This window comes from Salvelinus alpinus, chromosome 12 (genome assembly GCF_045679555.1).
Source record: "Salvelinus alpinus chromosome 12, SLU_Salpinus.1, whole genome shotgun sequence".
NCBI classification, from domain to species: domain Eukaryota; kingdom Metazoa; phylum Chordata; class Actinopteri; order Salmoniformes; family Salmonidae; genus Salvelinus; species Salvelinus alpinus.
The window spans coordinates 4,977,048-5,000,512 of record NC_092097.1 but is presented as its reverse complement, the minus strand read 5'-3'; the positions used below and the strand labels follow the sequence as shown (position 1 = coordinate 5,000,512).

General features: G+C 42.3%; 1 protein-coding gene and 1 non-coding gene across 2 annotated transcripts in view; both read right to left on the bottom strand.

Moving 5' to 3' along the window:
- Positions 1 to 23,465, bottom strand: part of LOC139536509 (neurexophilin-2-like) — a 102,429-nt gene that overhangs the window by 26,307 nt on the left and 52,657 nt on the right. The window lies entirely within an intron of this gene.
- LOC139536617 (U7 small nuclear RNA) lies at positions 8,594 to 8,647 on the bottom strand. The gene has a single exon (XR_011667343.1). It is a non-coding gene; the product is annotated as a U7 small nuclear RNA (small nuclear RNA).

The window sequence follows — 23,465 nt, the reverse complement described above, 5'->3', positions numbered from 1 at the left end:
GATGTACCAGTGACGAGAACCATTCAACGCTGGTCTGAAAAAATCGGAAGCCACGCTCCAAGATTGTTTTGATCACGCGGACTGGAATATGTTCCGGTCAGCCTTAGAGAACACCATCGACCTATAAGCTGACTAGGTGGGTGCGTTTATAAAGAAGTGCATTGGAGATGTTGTACCCACTGTGACTATTAAAACCTACCCTAACCAGAAACAGTAGATGGATGGCGGCATTTGCGTAAAACTGAAAGCGCAATCCACCGCATTTAACCATGGAAAGAGGTCTTGAGATATGGCTGAATATAAACAGTGTAGTTATTCCCTCCGCAAGGCAATCAAACAAGTGTAATGCCGGTACAGGGACAAGGTGGAGTCTCAATTCAACGGCTCAGACACGAGACGTATGTGGAAGGGTCTAGAAGAAATCAAAGACTACAAAAACAAAAACAGCCACGTCACGGATACCAACGTCACGCTTCCAGACAAACTAAACACCTTCTTTTCCCGCTTTGGGATAATACAGTGCCACGGTCTTGGCTCGCTAACAAAGTCTGCGGGCCCTCCCTCTCCTTCTCAGTGGCTGAAGTGAGTAAAACATTTAAACATGTTAACCCTCGCAGGCTGCTGGCCCAGACGGCATCCCTAGCCGTGTCCTCAGAGCATGCGCAGACCAGCTGGCTAGTGTGTTTACAGACATATTTAATCGCTCCATATCCCAGTCTATTGTCCACACATTCTTCAAGATTGCTACCATTGTTCCTATACCCAAGAAGGCAAAGATAACTGAACTAAATGACTACCGCCCCGGAGCACTCACTCCTGTCATCATGAAGTGCTTTGAGAGGCAAGTCAAGGATCATTTCACCGCCACCTTATCGGCCACCCTAGACACTCTTCAGTTTTCATACCACCCCAACAGGTCCACAGATGACACAATCGCCATCACACTGCACACTGCCCTATCACATCTGGACAAAAATAATATCTATGTAAGAATGCTGTTCATTGACGACAGCTCAGCATTCAACACCATAGTACCCTCCAAGCTCATCATCAAGCTGGAGGCCCTGGGTCTCAACTCCTCCCTGTGCAACTGGGTCCTGGACTTTCTGATGGGCCGCCCCCAGGTGGTGAAGGTAGGAAACAACATCTCCACTTTGCTGACCCTCAACACTGGGGCCCCACAAGGGTGTGTGCTCAGCCCTCTCCTGTACTCCCTGTTCACCCACGACTGCGTGGCCACGCACGCCTCCAACTCAATCATCAAGTAGGCAGACGACACAACAGTAGTGGGCTTGATAAGCAACAACAACGAAACAGCCTACAGGAAGGAGGTGAGGGTACTCGGAGTATGGTGTCAGGGAAACAACCTCTCACTCAACGTCAACAAAAAAGGAGATGATCGTGGACTTCAGGAAACAGCAGAGAGAGCAACCCCCTATCCACATCGAAGGGACAGCAGTGGAGAAGGTGGAAAGTTTTAAGTTCCTGGGCGTACACATCACATACAAACTGAAATGGTCCACCAACAACACAGACAGTGTAGTGAAGAAGGTGCAACAGTGCCTCTTCAACCTCAGGATGCTGAAGAAATTTGGCCTGTCACCCAAAACCCTGATTAACTTTTACAGATGCACAATCGAGAGCATCCATCCTGTCGGGCTGTATCACAGCCTGGTATGGCAACTGCACTACCCTCAAGGCTCTCCAGAGGGTGGTGCGGTCTGCACAACGCATCACTGGGGGCAAACTACCTGCCCTCCATGACACCTACAACACCCGATGTCACAGGAAGGCCAAAAAGATCATCAAGGACAACAACTACCCGAGCCACTGCCTGTTAACACACAGCGAGGTCAGTACAGGTGCATCAAAGCTGGGACTGAGAGATTGAAAAACAGCTTCTATCTCAAGGCCATCAGACTGTTAAATAGCCATCACTAACTCAGAGAGGCTGCTGCCTACACTGAGACCCAATCACTGGACACTTTAATAAATGGATCACTAGTCACTTTAAACAACGCCACTTTAAATAATGCCACTTTAATAATGTTTACATATCTTACATTACTCATATCACATGTAAATACTGTATTTTATACCATCTACTGCACCTTGCTTATGCCGCTCGACCATCGATCATCCATATATTTATATACTATATTTTCATTCACCCCTTTAGATTTGTGTGCATTAGGTAGTTGTTGGGGAATTGTTAGATTACCTGTTAGATTTGTGTGCATTAGGTAGTTGGTGAGAAATTGTTAGATTACTTGTTAGATTTGTGTGTAGTAGGTAGTTGTTGGGAATTGTTAGATATTACTTGTTAGATATTACTGCACTGTTGGAACTAGAAGCACAAGCATTTCACTACCCTCACATTAACATCTGCTAACCATGTGTATGTGACCAATTCAATTCAATTTTGTATGTTATTTATCATGATGTAGCATAAGATTAATAAATGAATTAATGGAAATGGCAAAAAACAAAGACAATCATAAAATATCCGCAAATGTTTTACTCTCTCACTGGCTAATTTGCTGTGTTCAGATTCAGAAGGCTTCTATGTAGAACCTTCTTGTCTTCCAAATAATATTTCTTACCTTCCAAAGAATCCTCAAATATTTTTTCCCCCACAAAAACGGTTCTTAGGATGTTAAAGGTTCTAGGTAGAATCCTTTGCCTTACAAAGAACCCTTATCTTCCAAAAATAGTTATTCAGATGAAGATGGTTCTTGGTTAGAACCCGTATCCTCCACAAAGAACCCTTTTGGAACTCTTTGTTTTCCTAAGAATCTACCACCGCCACCTCGACCACCCCACATGCACTAGAGATGAGCAATGAGCCGGCTGGAGTTTGGATTTTTTACTTTCTGCGTACTCCACATATTACTCTTCTCGTGTCCGCTTGAGCGAGCATACTTTTACATTTGGTAGCTATACCTCAACATTTCTGCCTTTTGCTCGCTCTACTGTTCGATTTCCTTTTCAAGCAAAACAGAACAAAAATGTTTTTGATAAACCCGATGTCTGAATTTCACAATGAATGGAGATAAGACATCTACTATCTGGCAAGTAAGGTTTGGTTTTGTAAGAGAGAATCCAACAAACTACACCTGCACATGCTGTGTTTGATATAATCGTATGTTACACTACATTGCATTTGAGCCACAAACGTAGCTCAGCCACAAGAGTAAAAGTATCTAAAATTATTCTCACAAATTGAAATGGCATAGTTCTGTCAGTCTTGATTAGTGTAGTAGTACAGGTTGCTAGCTTACTGGATATATGATATGAGATAAAACAATGTTATTACCATGGAAATGAACTTGAAAGGAGTAGAATATGAAACTGAAGTTACAGCACTATACGGGTCACACACAAGATGACAGATACTGTTTTCATTCAAATGAATAAAAAGGTTTTCAGAAATTTAGAATTATATTGTTGTCACTCCATAGATAGCTGGTGGTGGGGCTTCAGTGTACTGCCAAGTCACAGAGTCTGCATCCCAAATGGCAATCTACACTCTTAGGGGTAAAAAGGTGCTATCTAGAACCTAAAAGGGTTATTCGACTGTCCCCATAGGAGAACCCTTTGAAGAACACTTTTGGTTCCAGGTAGAATCCTACATGAAACTCAAAAAGGTCCTAGCTGGAACAAAAAGTGTTCTCCTTTTTTTTGTGTGCATATTCCCATGCGTCTCTGGTCAAAAGTAGTGCACAATAAAGGGAATGGGATGGAATTTGGGCTGCATACTACAGATACAGCGCAAGGACGTATCCATCCATTCTATTTTGACAATGATCTCATAATAAAATAATACACTTTTTTTCATTCGCCGAAGAAGAAGGGAGAGCTGGAAATGACATTTAATTACAGAGAGCAAAATAAAGCCCCAAGGAAAAGAGATAAACCGGTTGGTAAAAAAAAATGAAAAAAAGAGAAAAGGCAGTAAACGCGATTTGGCAGTCTAGTGGTGTTGCTGGATTATCATGAAAATGAAAGCGACTGAGTCAGGGAGTATCAGTCAGCAGGGAAATGGAGCCGTGGCAGATAACACATAACCACAGTAAGGGGGGGGGGGGGGGGGAAAGAACGAATGAGAGGAGTGTGGGGAATGAGAGAGAGAGAGAGTGGGAGAGAGAGAAATAGAGGGAAGAGAGAGAGAGAGAGAGAGAGAGAGAGAGAGAGAGAGAGAGAGAGAGAGAGAGAGAGAGAGAGAGAGAGAGAGAGAGAGAGAGAGAGAGAGAGAGAGGGAGAGAGGGAGAGAGAGAGAGAGAGAGAGAGAGAGAGAGAGAGAGAGAGAGAGAGAGAGAGAGAGGGAGAGAGAGAGAGAGAGAGAGAGAGAGAGAGAGAGAGAGAGAGAGAGAGAGAGAGAGGAGTGTAAGGAAGAAAGAGTAGAAAGGGAGAGAGAGAGGTCTAATAAGACATACAAGAGAATATCAAGGGAGATTGCGAGAAAGAAAAGAGAAAGAAAGGCCAAATAAAAACAATAGATGACACAAAGAGAGATTAGGAGAGCATAATAACAGAGAAATGAGGATTTCTTCACCCAATAATGAATAATCTTACTGTGGCTTCTACAGCAGTAATATCTCAAATGCAATTTTAAGGTAGTTCTGGGACTGTGATTTTGGCTGGAGGACTGATAGGCGTAGTCAACAATAATTTATCTGTAAATCATGATAGAATCATTTTAAAAACAACTGCTTGATCATTAGGTATAATGGCTGGTTGATGTGAAACACACTGGGTACTTTTCATCACTAGAATGAGGAACAAATGAGAAACAGTTGCCTGCTATTTACATATTTTATTGTTGCTTGCATCTGTATAGACGAGCCAGAATGTTTGTTTATGGCTTTCCTTGCCTGCCTTCACACAGTTATGTACTGTATAAACATGAATTTGAAACAAATAATAAATGTAATCGTGTAAATGAATGAATGAATGAATAAGAACAATAAAGCATGTCATCATGCCTGTACAGTAAGATTGAAACCTTCCTTTCCATTGCTACTATTCTGTTAGTAGACTCTGGTTCAACTGTAACGTGCAGCATGTGTTGCATAGTACAATATGAGTGTTGCACTGAGGCTTCAACAAGAGAGAAAAATAAATCATGACCCGGGGTACGAGCATGAGCTATAAAATATTCAAAAAAGTTTATGGATAGACAGATGATGTCAATGACTGAGCTCGGTAAAGTAAAAAAGTATGGTTTGTTAGAATAACAATCCCTTCAAAATGAATGAATACATGGCATTTGCTGCATCCCAAATGGCACCCTATTCCCTATAGTGCACTACTTTTTTTACCAGGGCCCATAGGGGAATAGGGTGCCATTTAGTACATAGCCAATTGGGATGCAAGTCTGCTCTTCCTTAGAAAGCCAACGGGATCCAAGACACACACACCTAACTCAGAGAGAGAAGACAAAGCTATAACTCCTGTACTGTATTTCTTGTGGCTGACTTGGCCTGTGTTGTGTTTTGGCATTGAGTCAGGAGATAGATATACAGTGTAGACTAAAGGTCTCTCTCTAATAGGGCTGCAGGGTTAGTAGACAATTTCTTAGAGCTCTCCTCCTCTTTATACCTTTATACCTACAGTTAACCACTGCCTCCTAATCTCTAAACTGGAGGCACTGGGGTTAAGCACTATCCCTCTAGGCTGGGTAAAGTCCTATTTATTAGGAAGGGAGGAAGTGGTAGAGGTTAATGGTTCACTGTCTCAGGCAAAACCAATGAGTTGTGGCGTTCCGCAGGGGAGCGTGCTTGGGCCTCTGTTGTTTTTATTGTATATTAACGATATGAAAGATGCTTGTTCTTGCCGTCTTTTTCTTTATGCGGATGACTCTACACTTCTGGTGTCTCACAAAAGTAAAACTCTGTTGGAGAGCATACTTAGCACAGAGCTTACTAACATTAGCAAATGGCTTGGAGATAATAAGCTATCTCTGCACTTAGGGGAAACTGAAGCAATTATTTTTGGATCCAGACCTAAATTGTGTAGGTTGTCTGAAATCAGAGTGGAGTTAGGGGGTGAGGTGCTGACTTCTAAAACCTCTGTTAGCTACTTGGGATGTATCCTTGATGGAAGCTTGGGAGGTGTGAGCATGGCCAATAAGGTGCTATGGAAGGTTAATGCCAGGACTAAGTTTTTGGCTAGAAAGTCCAAGCTGCTTCATAATTTTGACTATGCTAGTACTTCCTGGTTTGGGGGCTTATCTAAATGTTTGAAGGGGAAGCTCCAGATAGCCCAGAATAAGCTGAGCAGGGTGAAGATGAGTCCACGTATTCACATAGGCAGGAGCTGCTTTCAGGAACTAAACTGGCTGCCTGTTGAGGCTAGGGTATCCCAGATTAGACTAGGTTTGGTTTAAAAGAGTATTTATGGTCCTGCGCCCAGATATCTAAGTGATTACTTTCCTCGTGTTAGGGATGCACACAATCACAGCACCAGATCAGGTGTTGCTGATGTGTGCTTATACAGGTTCAGGAGTAATGCTGGGAAAGGTACTTTCTTGTATACTGGAGCCTCAGAATGGAATGAGTTGCCTCTGCCCATAAAATCAATGTCCTCTCTGGGCAGCTTTAAAAATAAAGTAAAAATATGTTTGATGTCTTCTGTGCCCATATGAATAACCCCTATGATGTAACTGGAATGACGAGATAGATGTTCTTCTTCTCTGTTTTTGTTTTATTATTTCATTGCCATACTGTGTTTGATCTTGTCTAGCCATCTTGTCTCAGGAGGACCACAATGGAAATAAGTCCCAGACTTTATTGTGTGTTATCCTCCATGATTTTATTCATGTGCATGTATGGCTTTTTCAAGTTTATGTGTGCTTGTTTTTTTAAATGGTTGAATTAATAAACTAAACTAAAACTTACTTTATACCTTCACAGAACCGCGCAAACTGACTCTAACCAGAATAGAACGAGGAGTGGGAGGCCTAGAAGGCCAGCATTCCGGAGTCACCTTTTCACTGTTGACGTTGAGACTGGTGTTTTGCGGGTACTATTTAATGAAGCTGCCAGTTGAGGGCTTGTGAGGCGTGTGTTTCTCAAACTAGACCCTCTAATGTACTTGTCCTCTTGCTCAGTTGTGCACTGGGGCTTCCCACTCCTCTTTCTATTCTGGTTAGAGACAGTTTGCGCTGTTCTGTGAAGGGAGTAGTACACAGTGTTGTACGAGAGCTTCAGTTTCTTGGCAGTTTCTCGCATAGAATAGCCTTCATTTCTCAGAACAAAAATAGACTGACGAGTTTCAGAAGAAAGGTCTTTGTTTCTGGCCATTTTGAGCCTGTAATCGATCCCACAAATGCTGATGCTCCAGATACTCAACTAGTCTAAAGAAGGCCAATTTTATTGCTTCTTTAATCAGGACAACAGTTTTCAGCTGTGCTAACATAATTCCAAAGGGTTTTCTAATGATCAATTAGCCTTTAAAATTATAAACTTGGATTAGCTAACACAATGTGCCATTGGAACACAGGAGTGATGGTTGCTGATAATGGGCCTCTGTGCGACTATGTAGATATTCCATTAAAAATCAGCTTTTTCCATCTACAATAGTCATTTACAACATTAACAATGTCTACACTGTATTTCTGATCAATTTGATGTTATTTTAATGGACAAAAAATGTGCTTTTCTTTCAAAAGCAAAGACATTTCTTTTTTTTCTTCTCTTTTTTGTGTGTATTTTCACCCCTTTTTACTCCCCAATTTCGTGGTATCCAATTGGTAGTAGTTACAGTCTTGTCTCATCGCTGCAACTCCCGTACGGACTCGGGAGAGGCGAAGGTTGAGAGCCATGCGTCCTCCGAAACACAACCCAACCAAGCCGCACTGCTTCTTGACACAATGCCCATCCAACCCGGAAGCCAGCCGCACCAATGTGTCGGAGGAAACACCGTACACCAGGCGACCGTGTCAGCGTGCACTGCGCCCGGCCCGCCACAGGAGTCGCTAGTGTGTGATGAGACAAGGATATCCCTGCCGCCAAACCCCCCCCTAACCCGGATGACGCTGGGCCAATTGTGCGCCGCCCCACGGGCCTCCCGGTCGCGGCCAGCTGCGACAGAACCTGGACTCGAACCCAGAATCTCTAGTGGCCTTAGACCACCGCGCCACTCAGCAGGCCCCTACAAGGACATTTCTAAGTGACCTCAAACTATTGAACGGTAGTGTATACTATACTGTAGTAATTACTGTAGTGTTTTTGTAGACTGTATTATTATGTAGTACCTCCATACTCAATTGGAAAATCTCTGCCCCGTGCAAAATGCAACATTTTCTCTCCTCCAACAAGAGGGGTGTGAAAAGTTTGGGGTCGCATGGTTTGTAAGGTGGGGGTTTGTTATTACACCGATAAATTACATTATCCATCCGTACCTTAACCACCTAGGAAATGTGTGTGACCGGACCTTCTCAAATAGTACTACAAATAGACTGAGTCGTATTTAGTGTAGTGTTTTTGCAGATTGTAGTACAGTACACTGTAGTAGTTACTGTCATGTTTTTGGGGACATTACTGTAGTATTTGTTAAAGTGTTTTTGTTGTATTAACTTCAACAAAAAAGTGGGGGCTTTCTCCTTTAGGAAACCTACTGGAGAAATACTAAAAGAGCAAATTTCCCATAACCTGTAGGTAGGTCGGACTGGGTTCTGAACAGAGAGTTCAGAGCTCCTGCTCTTTTTATAACCATAGGGAACACACTGAATGGTCTATACTTGGCATGTCGCTTTCTAACTTACAGGTGGCACAAATTGGGATACAAGGAAGGGGAATGGGCAATGGTATTTGCAAATGAAATACTGTAGTATTTACAATAGTTAAAAAAAAAATAATAATTAGCGGACGGTAGTGTTCTTTCTGACATTACTTTGGTATATACTATAGTGTTTTTTGTGTGGATAATACTTTAGTATTTACTATAGTATTCTACAGTATACTACACAATTCTGCACTAAGTACTACCCATGATCAAGGGATACTACAATATGTAGTAAAGTATTCTACAGTATACTACAGTTTACTACAGCATTCTATAGTAAGTACTCTATAGTCAACTTTTAGTATTTTTTTTATTACCTCATCAATCAACACAGTAACTCTTCCATCTAGAGATAAGGTCTTCATAAGAGGTTTTGGGGTAACTCAGCAGTTCTCTGTGCGTGTGTGTTCTCAAGGTTTCAGCATTCCTTCCAACATAATTATAACTCTAACAGAGAGACAGGTGATGATGATGCTAGAATGCGTTCTTCTACAGTGTGACTGTGACTGTGCATGATGTGGAAGATCCAAAGCCATCGGAACCTCCTTTCTTTCTTTCTTTCTTTCTTTCTTTCTTTCTCTCTTTCTTTCTTTCTTTCTTTCTTTCTTTCTTTCTTTCTTTCTTTCTTTCTTTCTTTCTTTCTTTCTCTCTTTCTTTCTCTCTTTCTCTCTTTCTTTCTTTCTTTCTTTCTGGAGTAACTTCAGTGACTGATAGATCAGCGAGAAGTAAGCAATCTTCCTTCTATCCCTCTCTCTCTCAGATCAGCATGCCCTGCTCGGGTGGCCGTTGGGTGGGTGGACTACGATGTTGTCACTGATGCCGCTCCACCCTGATCAATCACACTGTTTTCAGAGTAGAGAGAGGGAGAGAGGGGGAGAGAGAGGGAGGAGGAGAAGCAAAGGTAGAGCAAGGGAGGTAGAGAGAGAGAGAGAGAGGCACAGAGCGAGAGAACGAGAGAGAGAGAGGCAGAGAGAGGTGGAGGGCATCTCTTTTGCATGCCGGATGGCAGGCAATGCATCAAAAGATGACAGTTTCCCCATTCTTCTTTAAATAAGAGTAGCAAGACTCCTGGCTGTGCTTTAAGTTTAATCATTCATCTAAATAAGTTGCACAGAGAAACTCTCGGAGTTGGAGGCTAGAAGCCGGGCGCTAGGCGGAGGGGGGAGAGCTAGGCAGCCTCCCAGGGGGCGAAAAAGGCAAAGCGGAATAAGAACCGACGTCGCGCTGCTGAATTTCTCATTTGTAAACGTGTAAACATATATTTGACTCAGATTGCCGACGCCAAACCGTGCCCCCTTCGCAGATGTATGTATTGGTTGAGTTCATGGCAGTTAAAGGAGGAGAGGAGGGAGGAGAGCGAGAGGCAGAGAAAGAGAGATATAGTGAGAGAAAGAGAGGCAGAGAGGAGAGAGGGAGCGTATGGTGGCAGAATGAGAGACGGGACTCGTTGACGCGCCGTTGCGTTGAGGCGCTAAGTGACAGTGATTGATGCTCTCTGTGTTTTCAACTTATCAAGCAGTATAAGCAACGACGCTGCCACTCCATTAGAGATAAATAGCAGAAATATACTGTATATCAGCGATGAATAAAGAATAAAATAAACACCAGGGATGGGGGTAAAACGGAGAGACCTATCTACATAATGAATAGAAAAATAGGGGAATGGGGGGAGAGGGAGGGAGAGAGGGGTAGTGGGGGGAAAGACGAAAGAAGGAGAGGGGGAGGAGCAGAGGGGGAGATGAGAGGGGAGGAAAGGGAGAAGGGGAGAGCGGGAGGGAGAGAAAAGGAGGTGGAAAAATGGAAGAGAAGAAGAGAGAAGGAAGAGAAGAGGAGAGAAGTCCCAGCGGGAGAGGGGAAGATGAGGGGATGGCGCGGAGCAGGTTGGGGGGAGACATCAGCGGGATTGGGATTGGGATGCCGGGAACACATGGGCCTTGCTTCTGACAACGCAGACAAGCAAGTCACCCAGGCGGCAAAATAAAGGATGTGTCCCAAATGGCACTCTATTCCCTACACAGTGCACTAATTTTGACCAGGGTAGGGAATAGGGTGCCGTTTGGGCTGCAGGCAAAGCCTGGTCTGCCTGTGATTTGTTTCCCCAGCTCATCAGTGGGAAAGCTGGATGACGGATGGACTGGCGCTGGGTGCTCTGCGGTCTGCCCAAAGTGTCAAAGTTACTCGCACTAATAAAGACCCACTTTTCTTTTTGTCGCCCTTCCTCCCTTCATTCTCCCTACTGCATGGTCGGTCGAGGCTTCCTTCTTTTTCTTGTTCTTTCCCATATTTCTCCATCTCCCTCTGTTCCTTCCCCCAATGCATTGCCAGAGCTGTGCGATGTGGTCTTCGCCTTCCAATTCCTCACAGAGCAAAGTGGGTATCAAAGGAATTGGAGTGGTTTGTAAGGCAGGCAGGAGCGCTAGGCGGGATGTAATTGGCTGATTAGAAAATGATGAAAAGACTAAACGTTTCATGTCTTTCTTCCTCCTGTGAGCTGTTCTCTCTGTGTTTCAGAAGGTTTTCTCTTTTCCTCTCTCTGACCTTCTCGCTCTCTCTCGTTCTCTCTCGCTAGCTGGCTCCCTTTCCTTCTCTCTCTCCCTCCCTCTCTCTCTTCCCCACTCTCTCTCTTGCCCCTCTCTCTCCCTCTCCCCTCTCTCTCTCTCTCTCTCTCTCTCTTTGACTTATTATTTTTCGCTGGCTCAGAAATGGAGAGATGGCTGATGGTGGTTAGTTGGAGCTGAGGCAATGGATGGTGCTTATGAATATGTCCCTGATTCCCCTCTGTGCTGATCTGGCCGATCTATGGGCACACACAATCATTACCCTATCACCTACTAAACTACAGCAGAGGAGCACATATCCTTTGGCAAAGGCTCGGGTTTCAGATGGGGCCAGAAAATGGTATACGAATGTCAACAATTTGTTACTATTAGATATCTAAATAGTGTAATATCCTTTGCAAATAACAGTAGCTACCACTTTCAGTTATTATCCCAACGCTTTCCTGTGGTCTGGAATATGAGCTGAATACACAGCGCAGTGCTTTCTGTGCAGTGAGGTCTTCCTCTCACGCATTTTGGATGCTTTTACTTTACCACTGAATGTCTGGCTGTATGTACTGACTGTATGAATCACTGTTGTCTGCCCAAGGACATAGCATAGGGACCCCTTACTGGGCTCTCTACAATCCACACCATCTGGACATAAAGGCAGTAGTGCTGACCACATCTCTTCTCCTACTGCTCTCCTCTCTCCTGGAGAGAAACTGCTAGATGTGGAGATGTGGATCAGACCTGGGTTCAAATATTATGTGATACTATTCAACAACTTTCAAACAGTACATTTGCTCTAGCCTGCCTGGAGTGCCAGATGGGCAGGGAGTTTGTGGTTTGCCATTTTGGGACTATACTATTGGTTACATTGTATCCAGGCGATCTAAATAAAGCTCTGATAAAATATGAAATGATGTGAGATAGTATCTGAACCCGGGGTCTGATGTGGGGTAGCTACAGAACAGGCTAATCGATCCAGTGTAGCTCGATCGTTCTCCTGGGATGAGAGTGGTACATCCACAGAGGAGTTGGATTGGGAGTGAGGGCGTGTATGTGAGGGCGTATAGAGGGAGAGATGTGATGTATGTCAGTGTCTTTACTCCTCCAGAACTGTCCTGAGAGGGAGAGAGTGAGAGGCGTAGAGAGAGGGAGATCCCTCCATCCGCTCCCGAGACTGACCGGGCACGTCTTCCATCACCAGTCCACTTGGTTTCATTCTCACAAGTCCAATATGTGAACAGATGTGAACAGAGAAAACGTGAATGTGACAGTGACTTGTAGGTAGCCTAGCGGCAAGTAACATGGTGTGTTTCACATCGGAGGACACCTACTGTAATAACATACGGTAATCGGAATGAATGGATTCATGAATTAAAGTGGACCTGACGGCGTTTTAGCAACATGAAATGTAATTCAAATCTGTTCATATACACCCACAGGAAGAATATGACACCTTTTTTTCCCACATTTTCTGACAAGCAAGCACTTAGATTTGGTCATTTTCACGCCTTCATAAATTCATAGAATGTTTGGGAATTATGTAGAGTAAGGCATTTGTGGAAATTCTAAAGCGATATAGAGTGGGAAAGCGACCGTGCATTTGGACAATTAATAGACACTGCCGTAAATAAAAACCCATCTGTCTCGTCCAGGACCAGAGTCTATGCAGACCGGTGCGCCATAGCCAATCAGAGCTATATTGGGCCTTTATGCAAATAAGCTTTTGGCCACAAAGGCCTGCCACCATTCACTTTGAACTGGACTGTGTGTTTACAGGCAGTTGCAACAACGCGAATTTAGAACAGCCATAAAATACACCTGAATGGATTTCGGCAAATATGTAAACACCATGGGATTCCTCTTACATTTGTGAAATATACTGTCCTGTTGATCAAACAACCATGAAAAGGTAGGCTCGCTCTCCCTCAGTTATGTACATCAACAACCACAAGATCAACAACTAATGCTAGCCAGAGCGAGATGAGCTAAAATCTAACGAGGGAACATTAGATAAACCCTCTCAAACTTTTTCAGCTAGCTGGCCGTCAAAATTGCACTGATAAACAATGGGGAATAGTAGCCTGCTCGTCCTTCTGCAGCTTCCCTGCAAATGTATGCTTGTCCCAACCCACGTTCTGACAACTGAATGGGAACCCGCCTGCCCATTTGATCGATGCTAAATACATTTGACTGACAACTAAGTGTGGGTTCATAAATTGCCTTCAGTGTGTCAGAGTGTGCTCTGGGTGGTTCGTCAATGACGAGCCCTGTCGGATTGTGTTTTTGTAAATTCAGAGCGGTTCACTCTCCGAGCATTCTGAGCGCACACCGCACTATTTACACTGGAAGATCTGGCCCGAGAAGTAGGGTTGATTCTAGCGTTCCACACAACTGCAGTCAAGCAGTTGGCTAAAGTTGGCTAGCTTGCTACCTACTTCCAGACACAAATGAGAGAACATCTTACTCTGACCATTTTACTCACCCTAGCAGAGCTGGTTAGGCTGTTCACATGTTATCTAGAGCGTTAATGACTAACTGGGCGGCTAGCAACAATTTAAGAACTTTTTTTTGCCGACTTTTACTTACACCTGTCATATTCAGCGGGTGTTGCGCATTTTGGAAATTAATCCATTTTTCTGCTCTCTGGCACACTCAGATGAGAGTGCTCTAAAATCGGAGTAGATAGCCAGAATGAATTTACGAAGACATATACTAACTGGATAACAGTCGTTCAAGATCAGCATAGCTGAGCTAGTTAGCTAGCGAAGCGATTCACATTTCTTACGCGATTCACATTTCGATACTGCAGTATCGCTGGTTCAATCACTGTGTGTGTGCCTCTGTCTGCCTGTTGACTAGATGGGTAGGTCTAATAGCTTTAGTAAATACACACACACCTTTATAATAACACACAGACACGCCCGTACACACGTATCCAGGCACGCGCACACACACGCACACACCCTCACCCAGAGGTGTCATTCCATAGGGGGAACAAAGGGCACGTGCCCCCTCAGATTTGCCCTTGTTATTCAAATTTTAAATGTTAAATGAATTACTAAACATAATTTTTAAGCCCATGTTTTATCTGAATTATTAATGAAAAAAAATCTTCCAGCTGTATTTTGCGGAGGGGGAACACTGACTGGACCATGCAACGAGTCCCCTCCCCCCATTATCCTAAGTAAGAACAAAACTCCGATAGAAAAAGTATCCCGATTGGGTTTTAAACAGTTACATGTCATAAAGTATCGACACATAAATGAATACATTTAAAAAATATTTCCTTTGTTTCAACTATATTGTGCAAATATAACATAACTCATTTGTTGTATTCAGAGGGTGAACAATGTATACAACGTGTGTTTCCTATTTGGACATTTAAGCAACTTTTGGAACAATCTTATGGGTTTTTTACAGGTTTTTCTGTTAGGATGTTTGCAGCCTCCATATGTTTGTAGCAAGTAGCCTATTATCGTTTCCCATTGCTGGATCTTGGCTCTCTCCTTTTCATGAGGTTCTTCAGAAAGTTTCCTATTTTGGCCAACAGGAGCAGACACCACAGGCTCCAAACTGTTGAAGGGATACATAACCAAAAACTCCATGACACGCAAGAGCTCAAAGTATGACACTAGGTAGTCAGCACGCGAACAGCTGTGAGTGACACGTGCATGAAAAAATATGATCATATACTATGGTATGAGTACTAAAGTATTCCCACTGTAGTATTCACTGTGGTATATTGTAGTATTTACAGTTACCTATAGAATAAATAACATAGTCAAATAAAACTGTAGTACGTACTTCAGTATTTACTGTAGCGTTTTTGCGGACTGTAGTATACTGTAGTGTTAAGGTTTAATTATTGTCAACATAGAAATTGAGGCTTTCTCCTTCAGGAAACCTACTGGAGAAATATTAACACAACTTTCCATAACCTGTGGGCAGGTAAGACTGATGGTTCAGCACTTCAGCTCTTCTCTATAATCTGTAGGGAACATAATACATGGTCTATACTTGGCATGTAGGTTTGTTACTTATGGGTGGCACAAATTGCAATACGCGGGAGGGGAATGTGCAGGGTATTTGCAAATTAAATACTGTAGTATTTACATGTATTATATTTACAGTACCTTCATAAAGTATTCACATCCCTTGACTTACTCCACATTTTGTTGTGTTACAGCCTGAATTAAAAATGGATTAAATATGTGAATCACCTTTGGCAGCAGTTACAGCTGTGAGTCTTTCTGGGTACGTCTCTAAGAACTTTGCAAACCTGGATTGTACAATATTTGCACAATATTTTTCAATTCTTCAAGCTCTGTCAAGTTGGTTGCTGATAATTGCTAGACAATCATTTTCAAGTCTTGCCATAGATGTTCAAGCCGATTTAGGTCAAAACTGTAACTAGGCCACTCAGGAACATTCAATGTCGTCTTGGTAAGCAACTCCACTGTATATTTGTCTTTGTCTTTTAGGTTATTGTCCTGCTGAAAGGTTAATTTGTCTCCCAGTGCCTGTTGGAAAGCAGACTGTACCAGGATTTTGCCAGTGCATAGATTCATTCCTTTTCATTTTATCCTAAAAAACTCCCTAGTCCTTGCCGATGACAAGCATAACCATAACATGATCAACTCAAATCAAATTGTATTGGTCACATACACATGGTTAGCAGATGTTATTCCGAGTGTAGCGAAATGCTTGTGCTTCTAGTTCCGACAGTGCAGCAATATCTAACAAGTAATTTCTAGCAATTCCACAACAAATAAATAATGCACACAAATCTAAGTAAAGGAATGGAATAAGACTATATAAATACAGTGGGGAGAACAAGTATTTGATACACTGCCGATTTTGCAGGTTGTCCTACTTACAAAGCATGTAGAGGTCTGTAATTTTTATCATAGGTACACTTCAACTGTGAGAGACAAAAATCCAGAAAATCACACTGTATGATTTTTAAGTAATTAATTTGCATTTTATTGCATGACATAAGTATTTGATACATCAGAAAAGCAGCACTTAATATTTGGTACAGAAACCTTTGTTTGCAATTACAGAGATCATATGTTTCCTGTAGTTCTTGACCAGGTTTGCACACACTGCAGCAGGGATTTTGGCCTACTCCTCCATACAGACCTTCTCCAGATCCTTCAGGTTTCGGGGCTGTCGCTGGGCAATTTCAGCTCCCTCCAAAGATTTTCTATTGGGTTCAGGTCTGGAGACTGGCTAGGCCACTCCAGGACCTTGAGATGCTTCTTACGGAGCCACTCCTTAGTTGCCCTGACTGTGTGTTTCGGGTCGTTGTCATGCTGGAAGACCCATCTTCAATGCTCTTCCTGAGGGAAGGAGGTTGTTGGCCAAGATCTCGCGATACATGGCCCCATCCATCCTCCCCTCAATACGGTGCAGTCGTCCTGTCCCCTTTGCAGAAAAGCATCCCCAAAGAATGATGTTTCCACCTCCATGCTTCACGGTTGGGATGGTGTTCTTGGGGTTGTACTCATCCTTCTTCTTCCTCCAAACACGGCGAGTGGAGTTTAGACCAAAAAGCTCTATTTTTGTCTCATCAGACCACATGACCTTCTCCCATTCCTCCTCTGGATCATCCAGATGGTCATTGGCAAACTTCAGATGGGCCTGGACATGCGCTGGCTTGAGCAGGGGGACCTTGCGTGCGCTGCAGGATTTTAATCCATGACGGCGTAGTGTGTTACTAATGGTTTTCTTGCTACAAGGCTACAGAAAGCTAAACCAACAACCACACGAACCGAAATTGGTTACATTGTAATCACAGGTCCAACGGGGGAAAAACCTACCGAGCTAGCGTTGATTTGTTTTGGAACATATGATGACCTAACGTGGTGAGTGATGAACATTAATTTCTCCGGTCCCTGCGTTGCCTAGTGTTTGAAATGCAATGTGATCTCCTCGTAATTAACAGTGTCGAGTGTCCTGACGAGAAGGCAAACTTTTCTAGCTACGCCAGGGCAAAATCGGGCATCATCAGCTCATTGTTATGGATGTGTCCAAATGAATGTCAATAGAAAACAGCTTAAATAATCGCAAATGCAGCTACTTTGCTGTTGATTTGACTGCAGAGGTCATGACTGTGTTAGCCATAGCTAGTTGGCAAGAATGTTGCCAGCAAGCATGGCAACGGAACATATAGAACATACAGTGCATTCAGAAAGTATTCAGACCCCTTTACTTTTTCCACATATTTTTTAATTACAGCCTTATTCTGAAATGTATGAAATTGTGTTTTTTCGCCCCTCAATCTACACACAATACGTGACTCAGTTTGGCAAAGCAAAAACAGTTTTTCAGAAATATTTGCAAATGTATGAAAAAAATAATAAAATGATATCACATTTACATAAATATTCAGACCCTTTACTCAGTACTTTGTGAAGCACCTTTGGCAGTGATTAAAGCCTTGAGTCTTCTTGGGTATAACGCTACAAGCTTGGCACACCTGTATTTGGGGAGTTTCTCCCATTCTCTGCAGATCCTCTCAAGCTCTGTCAGGTTGGATAGGGAGAGTCGCTGCACAGCTATTTTCAGGTCTCTCCAGAGATGTTCGATTGGGTTCAAGTCTGGGGTCTGGCTGGGCTACTCAAGGACAATCAGAGACTTGTCCTGAAGCCACTACTGCATTGTCTTGTCTGTGTGCTTAGGGTCGTTGTCCTGTTGGAAGGTGAACCTTCGCCCCCAGGTCCTAAGCGCTTTGGAGCAGGTTTTCATCAAGGATCTCTCTGTACTTTGCTCCGTTCATCTTGCCCTCAATCCTGACCAGTCTCCCAGTCCCTGCCGCTGAAAAACATCCACACAGCATGATGCTGCCACCACCATGCTTCACCGTAGGGATGGTGCCAGGTTTCATCAGACCAAAGAATCTTGTTTCTCATGGTCTGAGAGTCATTTAGGTACCTTTTGGCAAACTCCAAGTGGGCTGTCAAGTGCCTTTTACTGAGGAGTGGCTTCCGTTGGTCGAGTACTGCAGAGATGTTTGTACTTCTGGAAGGTTCTCCATCTCCACAGAGGAACTCTGGAGCTCTGTCAGAGTGACCATCACCTCTGTGACTAAGGCCGTTTTCCCAGAATTCTCATTTTTACCGGGCGGCCAGCTCTAGGAAGAGTCTTGGTGGTTGCAAACTTCTTCCATTTATGAAAGGGAAAGGAAAGGGGGATACCTGATGGAGGCCAATGTGTTCTTGGGGACCTTCAATGCTGCATAAATCTGTGCCTTGACATAATCCTGTCTCGGAGCTCTACGGACAATTCCTTCGACCTCATGTCTTGGTTTTTGCTCTGACATGCACTGTCAACTGTGGGACCTTATATAGACAGGTGTGTGCCTTTCCAAATCATGTCCATTCAATTGAATTTACCACAGGTGGACTACAATCAAGTTGTTGAAACATCTCAAGGATGATCAATGGAAACAGGATGCACCTGAGCTCAACTTCGAGTCTAATAGCAAAGGGTCTGAATACTTATGTAATAAGGTATTTCTGTTTTGTATGTTTAATACATTTGCAAAAAAAATCTAAAAACCTGTTTTCGCTTTATAATTATGGGGTATTGTGTGTAGATTGATGAGGGAAAAAAAGATTTTATACAATTTTGAATAATGCTGCAACGTAACAAAATGTGGAAAAAGTCAAGGGGTCTGAATACTTTCCAATTGTACCGTATCTGACTAATCGAACAAATGACTTGGTCGCGTCTCTAGCAACAAAAAGATGAGACAATCTGAATTATACTATTTTTTTAATTCTAAGATTTTTATTTCTACCAATAAATATATGCTTTGGTATTGTTTTCTTTGGCAACTGTGGTATAAGCGTGATAAATATCTTTGTTCTGTACATTACCTTGTAAAAAGGAACTATGCAAAGGGAATCAGCGTCCATTATTGCCAAGGTAATATACAGAATGTCTGTGTTTATCCCTTATGTATACTACGTATTACGTATACAGAACATAAAGAACGAACAACTGGGTCACGTCCATGAAAATCGAACTAATCGACCAAACGACTGGGTCGTGTCTCTAGCGACCAAAAGATGAGAAAGTATGAATTCTCTTATAAAATACAATTCTATAGTAAGTACTGTAGTAGGGTTGGGCAGTATCCAGATGTTCATACTGTCATACTGTTTCTGTACCATACCATGGTATACAGTATTACTAAATGTGCACACAAAGGACACTATTTAAAAAAGATATATCATACCGTCGGTATTTCGAAATACCCTGGTATACGGTATAAACGGTATATCGCCCAAGCCTATACTGTAACGGCTGTCGTCGGTGGAAGAAGGTGAGGACCAAGGTGCAGCGTGGTAAGTGTTCATGATGTTTAATAATCATCAAAACAGAACACTGAATAACAAAATAACAAAGAAATAACCGAAACAGTTCTGTCTGGTGCAGACACACAAAGACTGAAAATAACCACCCACAAAAACCCAACAGAAAACAGGCTACCTAAATATGGTTCCCAATCAGGGACAACGATTGACAGCTGCCTCTGATTGAGAACCATATCAGGCCAAACACAGAAATAGAAAATCATAGAAAAACTAACATAGACAACCCACCCAACTCACGCCCTGACCACACTAAAACAAAAAGACAAAACAAAGGAACTAAAGTCAGAACGTGACATATACTGTAGTATTCTATCGTAACCTGTAATATTTTTGGGCAGCTGTCTATCACCACATCTGGCTGACTAAGTCAGGGGTTAGCCTAAATGATTAAGATAAGGTTCTGATTACATCCCTAAGTGTGAGAAAAATATTTAGAGAACCCTAACTTACAACTGAATAGAGAAATATAATGGAAATTATTTGCTAAATGATTCACTTTTGCGCCAGATGCAAAAACCATATGGAATTTTCCATTCATCTAAACAATGGACTTAGCGCATTTTGGATATTGCATTTAGTGAAAAAAAGAATAAAGCACACCTGAAGTAAATGTTTTAAAAGTTTGCAATAATTCATACACGTAGAAAGGGACCCATGAGCTTTAATTTCAAATGAAAAAATGCAAACGTGAAAAAATTGCGTTTATCGCGTTTCGAAAATAAACTCTTCATATTTACGAGATTGGATATTGGTACTACTATCTCAAATTGATGTTTTCCAGCCTTAAGGAGTTTTCCTCACTGTGGTGTCTGGTCTTTAAAAAGAAGAGATAGCTGGACAGAATTATCCACCTTGACCTTTGTAATAAAAGATACAGGAAATGAACAATGACATATGATCCCAACTGGTCACTGTTGTAAAATATATGCCATTTCACAGACGCCTCAAAGATTTTCTGCTGAAAAGTGCAAGCTTCATTAATTCAAACATGTGGGTTTCCATGCCTAGAATGTCCAGTGTTATTACTCTTGTCATTCATATTCATATTTACAGTTTTTCCTCATTCGCGTTCAAGCAATTGTTGGATCTGGTTTGAAACGTATCTAAAGCAGAACAGCAATGATCAAATGCTCAAATACACTTACCAAACTCGTTTTCTTAGTAGCTGACTTGGATATCTTATCCCACCTTTTGCAAAACGTTAAATACAAATGTCATTGAATACAAAATTTACATCAGTATATTACTATGTAAAATGGAAAGATCTAGTCAACTGTCATATTTTTATGTTTTTTTTTGCATGCAGAGATGCAGAAAACGAAGTTAGGTTACTTATACATAACTTTGGGTAACTCCTAAGTTATCATCTCCATCATTGTGGCCTTCCACTGTAGAGCTTTGCTTCGGTGTGGATTTAGGCCTGTACATTCATATCAGTTGTGTTCCTCCATTGTATTCACCTTTCCTTATTTCTATTGTGGACTGTGTTTCTGTACACCAATTGAAAGTCTACAAAACTATACATAAACCGACCTTTGTATTGAATACATGGAATTGGATTGTGATGATACTGATGAATAAATCATGCACACAATGTGCTTATTATTTTATATTTATTTTAATCATTTTGGATTTGAGCTGTATGAAATTGTTTGGTAAAATATGCATACAAAGAGAGCAATTGCCCAGAATTCTAGACCTTTGGATAGTTGTACTTCCAATTTTGATCATGATTTAGTGACTGCAAAGAAAATGTATTGATCTATTCTGACTTTTAGAACAGACACATTTTATTTCTTGTCTGCTTGCACTCAAGAGAGAAGAATGGTTGTGTTAGTCTTTTTGTAGGCAGTCATGTTTTTGAATGAATGTATTTGCAATCCAAAGAGCTCTATTTTCATGTCATCCAGCAAATGTATGCGCCTGGAGTTTGCTGAATGGCGTTGAAATTTTTTGATCAAAAACCGAATGATCGTCACCACTGTTTAATTCTCAAGAAACACAATTTGTTAAAGATGGAATCCGCATTAGGGGAAACAGCGCCACTGTCCGCCCCAACACCTTTACTACTGTTTTTGTTTTGTGGACAAAATGGAGGTGAGGTGCGTCGAGCAGTGTGGTCCAAAAAAAATTGCAGTATATATTCTGCTGTTCCATCGTGCGCGCAATAATGTCAGAGAGAACAAAGTGTATGTTTGTTGTTTTCAGTAACTTCTTTGTTGTTGTAATATCACAAACGGGCGTGGCAGTTTCACCCAGTTTCACTTGGATTTCAACTTTAAGTTTGGAAAGTTTTTGTGAATGTTCAAATGTAAAGCTGTTTAAAAAAAAAAAGGTTTAGTCAAGTGACTACTATATATAGGGTCACATGCTAGGGGAGCAGTGAATGGCAACAGTAGAATTCCAGTGTAGAACAGCTTTTGACGAATCAACATTTTCCGTAAAAGCTGTTCACCACGGCAACCAACTTCCCGAAAAACGTAGAAAGTACAGCTATTGTGTCACGTTCCTGACCTGTTTTCCTTTGTCTTGTATTTATTTTAGTTGGTCAGGGCGTGAGTTGGGTGGGTTGGTCTATGGTTGATTTTCTATGTTGGGATTTGGTGTTCGGCCTGGTATGATTCTCAATCAGAGACAGCTGTCAATCGTTGTCCCTGATTGAGAATCATACTTAGGCAGCCTGGGTTTCACTTGTGTTTTGTGGGTGTTTGTTCCTGTGACTGTGTTTGGGCCACACAGGACTGTTTCGGGTTTGTCACGTTTGTTGGTGTTGTATTTTGAAGTGTTTTGTTGATTTTTCATTAAATAATGAACCCTAACTACTCTGCATCTTGGTCCGATCCATGCTCCTCCTCGTCTGAGGAGGAGAACGACTACGACAGCCGTTACATATTGTCAGTGCGTTTACGCAAAAACTGAAACAGTGCTTAAAAGAACAGCAGAGTTGTAGCCATCATTAACCTTTTTTTTGCTGTTTGGTTTTGTTTACGTTTTTTTAAACTCTTTTTACAACTTATATTTCCAATAGCAATGTGTCCCGATGATTATTATGTACAACGTCTTCACTCCTGTGTGGAAACATATCTGTATGTCCTGACCTCAGTTATTTTTGTCAGATTCTTGTATGTTATCTGGTCATATATAATGTTTTTCTTGTTTACATGTTCACCTTCCCAGGTACTGCAGATAGAAATGAGCTGTTGGCTAAATCTGGTCCAACACATCTGTTCTCAAGTGCACTGAGTGTCACATCACACCCTGATCTGTTTCACCTGTCTTTTTCTTGTCTACACCTCCCTCCAGGTGTCGCCCATATGCCCATCATCTCCTGTGTATTTATATATGTCTTCTCTGTTTGTCTGTTGCCAGTTAGTCTTGTCTTGTCAGGTCTTACATGTGTTCTTTCCCGCCGTCCTGTTTCTCTAGTTCTGATTCCTAGTTTTACCTGGTTCTGACCATTCTGCCTGCCCTGACCCCGAGCCTGCCTGCAGTCCTGTACCTGCATACCACCCTGCATACCACTGCTGGCTTGCTTCTGAAGCTAAGCAGGGTTGGTCCTGGTCAGTCCCTGGATGGGAGACCAGGTGCTGCTGGAAGTGGTGTTGGAGGGCCAGTAGGAGGCACTCTTTCCTCTGGTCTAAACAAAGATCCCAATGCCCCAGGGCAGTGATTGGGGACACTGCTCTGTGTAGGGTGCCGTCTTTCGGATGGGACGTTAAACGGGTGTCCTGACTCTCTGAGGTCA